General features: G+C 33.0%; 1 pseudogene; it reads left to right on the forward strand.

Moving 5' to 3' along the window:
• Positions 1-3,602: 3,602 nt before the first annotated feature.
• On the forward strand, positions 3,603-6,791 carry LOC133316364 (disease resistance protein RGA2-like; annotated as a pseudogene).
• The last annotated feature ends 513 nt before the right edge of the window (positions 6,792-7,304 follow it).

A 7,304-nucleotide genomic window follows, 5' to 3' on the forward strand; every position in this document is an offset into this window, starting at 1 on the left:
TGGTTTTGTTACCAAAAAAATCAACTCGTTAATTATGTTGTTGATATTGTTTATCCGGTGGATATTTTAGGTTTTTAGCCTCATTATTTAATTGATTACTTTTAAATCAATCTAAAATAACGGTTAAAAAAAAAAATTATCGTTAATTTTAAATTAATCCAATAATAATTAATTAAATAATAAGAATAATAAAGTTAAAAGTATAGTAAGTATAACGTTTATCAGTTTCTATTATATGTACTATTTCTTTTTCCTTCGTAACTTTTCTTGTATTGATTCTGCATCGAAACCCTTCTTTCTTCCATAAAAATTATATAAATATTAAATTTATTTTGATTTGTTAAATATAAAATTTCTTAAAAAGTTTATCATGTGTACTACGGAACCAAAATTGAAATATACATTTATTTAATGAGCATCAATTATCTATTGTGTTATTTAATATGATCATATTAATTGAGAGAATTATAATTATTCATAACAAATTAACAAAAGTGAGAGAAAAGACACATAAAATATGTTAAAATAGAAAGTGTCAATCTTACGATCATTGATTTATTTATGAATGATTAAGATTCCTTTTCATATTAAATAACATATCATATTATATCAAACCTCCTTACCCACTTATTTTTAAACAAACTGGAAAGCTAAAACAAAACTACATAAACTACCATCGCCTAACCAACAGGAACACTGATCAAAGTATCACTGTTCATCAATTTTTTTATTTAAATGTCACGCGAACTGTCTTATTTCTCAATCTGTCACGGGGGCAAGTTCGCTATCCAGTGTAGCAAACTCGGTTTGCTGACGTGTACATTTCTAGTGGATAACAAGTACCAAATAAAAAAAAGGTTTGAAGGTCGCTACATAGGGTAAACCAAGTTCGCTACCCCGTGTAGCGAACTTGGTGTACACTAGAAACGTGACACGTCAGCAAACCGAGTTCGCTACACCGGATAGCGAACTCGCCCCAGTGGTAGATTGGGAAATAAGACTGTTCGCGTGGCATTTAGATAAAAAAGTTGATGAACAGTGACATTTTGATCACTGTTCCCTAACCAGCACACTACCTAGGGAGAGCTACTCCCGCAACATTATTATTATTATTATTATTATTATTTGTACACAAAATGGAAAAAAAAAAAAAAAGACAGAAAGAAACAAAATAAACTAAGCACAAAGCCTAGGCCAATGAGTTTTCATGAAGTCACTATGTAACTGATGCATGCACTCCAAAGAAGAAAGATCCAATAACTGAACATTTCAAGATAAGTGCTCGTTTGGTGGACAGATGAGCACCTGATTATCAATCTGATAAGATTATGTAGAAGAAGAAAGAAAAAAGAAAAAAGAAAATATAATGCAATAAATACAAATATATTGAGTAGCATGGGAATATATTGGGTAGCGTGAGGATATATTGGGTATCCAATATTGTTATCCTATCATGTTGAATCCTAACCCAGCTCCCCCCATAGGATAAGAAATCATGTATTGGATAGGATAAAATGAGACAATAGGATAAGCTAATCATATCTTATCGACCCACCAAACAAGAAATAAAAATAGGATATGATAAGTTATCTTATCATATCTTCTTTATCAGGTGCTCTAAATAGGCCCTAAGTTGCTAGCATAAGCAGCTAACCAATCGGCCACTGCATTCCCTTCACAATGGATATGAGAAATAGTAACATTCTAATCCTTGGCCCGAAATTCCTTAATGCGACTAATCAAAGTAGAAGATGGGTGTGAATGACTACATCCCATAAGGACCAGCTGTTGAGCCATCTAAGAGTCTCCTTCTATTCACATATTTCTAAAACCTTTGCTCCAAGCTACCTCTAGACCAACCAATAAGGCCCATAATTCTGCGTTCAAAGCTGTTCATATACAAAGTTTTCCGATGATACAATTACATTTACATCAACTATCAAATTTAACTATTACATAATCAATATAATATCAAATAACTTAGATTCTTTACTTGAGATGGGTTTCACTCAAAACTCCATAAAGTTTGATACTTTATCCAAATGAAGAAAAAACATAATATAGAAAAGAGCTTTATTAATTTCAGCGAAGCTTTCTCATGCTATAAATATAATTATATGTGAAACTCATTTACTTATAAAAAGCAAAATAAGGAAATAAGAGAGACAAATATTCTTCAGTAACATAAGAATATATTTTTTCTATAAAAAAAAGGCAAAACAGGGATGATTCCTAATGGAAAGAAAGTTGTAGCCACTATTGACAAGTAAAATGTAGAGGGCAGCAGATGCTCTGCTTTATGCTTGTATGCTTGAAAAAATGTTTCTGTTTTTATTGGGAAAAAAAAATTCCTATCACAATCGTATAAAAACGAATGAATCATATTGGAGAACAAAAAATTAACTGGACACACCGAAACAGAAACATTAAGGGTCTGTTTGATTGTTGTTTTTAAAAACAGTTTTTTAGTTTTCAGAACAAAAAAATTAAAAAAACTCATTTGGTAAAGTCTGTTTTGTAAAAAATATTTTGAAAACTATAACTATTTTTTTGTTTTTAGAATCAAATTTAGAGAACATGTCTGAGTTGTTTTTGTTTTCTGTTTTGATTTTTAACTTTCAAAAATTAAAAAATATAAAAAACAACTATTTCCATAACTATTTTACAAAACAGTTTTAAGAACAAAAAACACGATCAAACAGACCCAGGCTCTCATTGATTTTTGTTTTTCAAAACAGTTTTAAAGTTTTAAAAACAACAAAAAAAAAATTGTTTGGAAAAAGTGTTTTCATTATATTTGTTTTCAAAACAGCATCTGATTTTTTGTTTTAAAAATTGAAAAAGGAAAACAACTAATAGATGTTTTCAAAAGTTGTTCTTTTATTTTTTTTTTTTGTGCGGTGATATTCCTATAAATATAGGATTTTATTAATGACATTTTCGTAATTAAATTGACTTTTATTTTAATTTTAAATTATTTTACGGTGGCAAACTTATAAATACGAAGATTCATTAATGGTATTTATGTAAATAACTACAACTAACTATATTCAAATAAGTTTTATTATTTTTTTTACTCTAAAATCAGTTTTCAAAATTTATCCTCCAAAGATTTTAAAAGAAAAAAAGTAAATACCATTTTTGATCCTTAACAAATTTCATAATGCCCGCTTTAGTCTCTAGCAAATAAAAAAGTTTATTGTGATCCTTAAGAAATTCAAAATGGACTCATTTAGTTAAAATTATGGTCTTTCACAAATTTAAAAAAGACCCATATTAATCGCTAATAACACTAAAATAGATCCATTTTAAATTTTTCAGGAATACGGGCCTTTTTTATTTTCTAAGAAGACGTGCTGAAATAAATGGTATTTACTCCAAAAAAAAAAAAAAAAAAAAAACACATTCTACGAGAGAGGGAGAGAGACAGAGGAATCGGGTTGTGAGAACATTATACAACCCCAGAGAAAGGAATTTTCTAATAGAAAAACGAATCAAGTAAGGAATCAAGTAAAAATTGACTTTGAAGAAAGAAAGGCTTCTTGGGTTGAATTGGTTAACTTATTTATATGAACAAGTATGGATTTGAAGGCACAATCAACACAACCACAAACTTATATCCCAACTTTGTTTCTGCTCTTTTGTGATTAACATGGTCGACCCATTTGTCTTCGGTATTGCTGAATCACTGCTTAAGAAGCTTGCTTCTCATGTTTACAAAGAAGCTTATAGAGCCTATGGTGCGTATGACGATCTGCAAGGAATCAAAGACACTTTGTCAATTGTCAAAGGTGTCTTATTGGATGCTGAGGAGAAGAAGGAACAAAAACGTGGCTTGCGTGAGTGGCTGAGGCAAATTCAACACGTATGCTCCGATGCTGAAGATTTATTGGATGGATTTGAATGTCAAACCTTGCGAAAGCAAGTGGTCAAAGCTTCTGGCAGCACCAGGATGAAGGTAGGCCACTCCTTTTCTTTGACTAATCCTCTTGTTTTCCGTCTTAGGATGGATCATCAAATCAAAGATGTTAGGGATAGACTGGATGAGGTAGCTGATGATGGGACCAAGTTTGGTCTTGAGAGGATTGATGTTGATCACAAACTTGTGCAAAGGAGTGAAATGACTTATTCCCATGTTGATGCTTCAAATGTGATGGGAAGGGAGAATGATAGGGAAAGAATTATCCAGCTTTTGATGCAACCTCATCCTGATGGTGATGGTGATGAAAGCCTTTGTGTTATTCTCATAGTGGGTATTGGAGACTTGGGGAAGATCACACTTGCAAAGTTGGTGTTCAATGATAAGAAGATGGATGGACTTTTTCCATTGAAGATGTGGGTTTGTGTCTCTGATGATTTTGACATTAGGCAGATAATTATTAAAAACATCAACTCTTTATTATTCTGCTTCAGCTCCAACTATTGCTCTTGCTCATGAAGAAAACATCAAAAACTTAGATATTGAGCAGCTACAAAGTCATCTTAGATATATGCTTTCTGGTCAAAAAAATTTACTTGTCTTAGATGATGTATGGAATGAAGTCCATGCCAAAGGGATTGGGTTGAAAGATTTAATAAAAGTTGGTGTAGAGAGAAGCAAAACCATAGTGACAATACGTTCTAACTAGATTGCTTCAATCATGGGAACTGTTCGCCCTTATATCATACTTGTATATAGTTTATCCTTGTTTGTCAAATGGGCATTTAAAGAAGGCCAAGAAAAAGAACATCCTGATCTAGTGGAGATTGGAAAAGAAATTGTGAAAAAATATCGAGGGGTTCCACTAGCAAGTGAAAACATTAGCAAGTTTCCTATTCTCAAAATTTGATTTAGATAAGTGGGAATTCAAAATAGACAATGACATATGGAATTTAGAACAAAAGAGCGATGACATTTTACCAAGTCTTAAGTTATGATCAAATACCATCTCATTTGAGGCACTGTTTTGCTTACTTTTCCCATTATCCCAAAGATTTTGGCTTAAATAATATTGAAATTACTAATCTTTAGGCTGCACAGCTGGATGGAAGTCAAAAGCTAGAGAATATTGCTAGACAATATATAGATGAGTTGTATTCAACATCATTTCTTCAGAATTTTCAAGACTTTGGTGACTTTTACTCTTTCAAAGTACATGATTTGGTGCATGATCTTGCACTACGTGTCGCGAAAGAGTAGTTTCAAGTGGTAGACTCCCGTACTCGCAGTATACCCGAGCATGTGAGGCATTTATCAATTGTACAAAATGGTTCCTTTGGCCATGCTTTGTTCTCCAAGTCCAAAAGAGTGAGAACTATATTGTTTCCCATGAAAGGAATGGGTGTTGATAGTGAAACTCTTTTGAATGCATGGGTATCAAGATACAAATACTTACAGGATTTAGATTTACATTATTCTTCATTTGAGACTCTACCTAATTCAATTGCTGAGTTGGAGCATTTGTGAATCTCGATCTTTCCAATAACTGCAAAATCAAGAGACTTCCTCATTCAATATGCAAACTCCAAAGTTTGCAAGTTTTGTTAGTCAGAGAATGCATGGAGCTTGAAACATTTCCTAAAAGATTAGGAAATCTGATCAGCCTTCGCCAACTCTATATAACCACAAAACAATCTGTTCTATCACAAAATGAAATTGTAAGCTTGAGCAATCTTCGAAGTTTGAACTTTGTAAATTGTGACAATTTGGAGTTTTCATTCAATGGGGCACAACTCATTTCCCTTGAAGCATTGATTGTTAAACCATGTGGGAACCTTAAGTCCTTACCTCCTTATATTCTCCCCAAATTAGAGGCTCTATCAGTTGAAGACAGTCCAATGATGAATTCTCAAGTGCTACAACTATCAATGAACAATGAAATTCCAATGAAATATCTGCATCTTGAAAATTTTCCAGGGTTACAGACATTGCCTCCATGGATTCGAGGAGCCGCAAACACTTTACTGATCTTGTTCATTTTTAATTTTCCAACTCTCAAGATGCTTCCTGAGTATCTGACAACAATGACTCATCTTAAGATTCTATATATTGGTGATTGTCCTGAACTGTTATATCTTCCAAGTGACATGCATCGCCTCACTGCACTTGAAGAATTGGTCATAGATGGTTGTCCGGAATTGTGTCGAAAATGTCAGCCACAATCTGGTGAGTGCTGGCCCATAATTGCTCACGTCAAACGTATTTATATTGGAGAACCAAGAGGAAAGAAGGAAGATGAAGTCGTCAACCTCTAAGGTAAAATTATTATTCTGTCACTAAACTTCCACACACTTTGCAATTATATCCATTTTTAGAATATGTTTGGTATGTAGCAAGAGAGATCAATGGTTCATCGTTTGTAAAGCCATTGTTAATAGATATTTGCAATTCTATCCGCATTTAGAATATGCTCGGTATGGAGCTTCGGACAATGAATTGCTACTATATATAAACACTACTTATTCTGTGTTACTTTAACTCTTGAAGTTGAGTTTCATTTTCATCAATTGAATGAGATCATAGAATTCCAATAGTAACATAGCGTGAATTCTCGTGGGAAGAAAAAGTTTAATGAAAAAAAAAAATAGAGAGAGAGAGAGAGAGAGAGTACATGTTTGTTGTATCAGTAAAAAAGAAGATTCTTTGTGTGTAACCATTCCTTCATTTTAACAGGGCAAGGTAGATGATGAGGCTGGAGCCAAGCATGGACCAGGGAGATGCAGGGGCTGCAACAACATTATGAAAGGTCACAGGCAGACGAAACAGCTTAGGGAATATAAGAGTTGTGTGTTCAGGTCCAGCAAGAGAGAGCAGGTCAATGTTTGACATTAGATTCTAGGAAAGGAATCATGGTAATGGAAAATGATTGTTTCCCTCAGCATGTTTAGTCACTGTTTCGATCCTCTTAATTTAACTGGCATGATAGTGCCCGACATGATAAGCGCGGACAAATTGCATAAAAAGCATAAATAAGTTAAACTGTATCGCCATTCAAAATAAAAATAAATATCATTGTATCAATTCACACTATAAGTATAGCAAACTATTAAATCAGTTCAAAACCGGTTCAAGATCATTTCCAAGCCGATCCAGATTCAATTCAAAACCAAATAGGAGATGAATCAATTCTGAACCATTTTTAAATCAACCGGTTTTGGAACTGGTTCTGAACCAGTTTGAAATCAAAATTGGTTCTAAACTGATTCAAGAAGAGAAAAACCAATTTATGAAAACTAAAACCAGTTCGATTTGAATAAGCAAACCATTAAAATCGGTTTGGCTTGATTCTGAATAAAAACCAAACCAAACCAACCGCTGTACACCC

The sequence above is a fragment of the Gastrolobium bilobum genome, unplaced genomic scaffold, assembly GCF_033153095.1.
Source record: "Gastrolobium bilobum isolate Gb01-03AN ecotype WA unplaced genomic scaffold, APGP_CSIRO_Gbil_v1 utg36875, whole genome shotgun sequence".
Lineage (NCBI taxonomy): Eukaryota > Viridiplantae > Streptophyta > Magnoliopsida > Fabales > Fabaceae > Gastrolobium > Gastrolobium bilobum.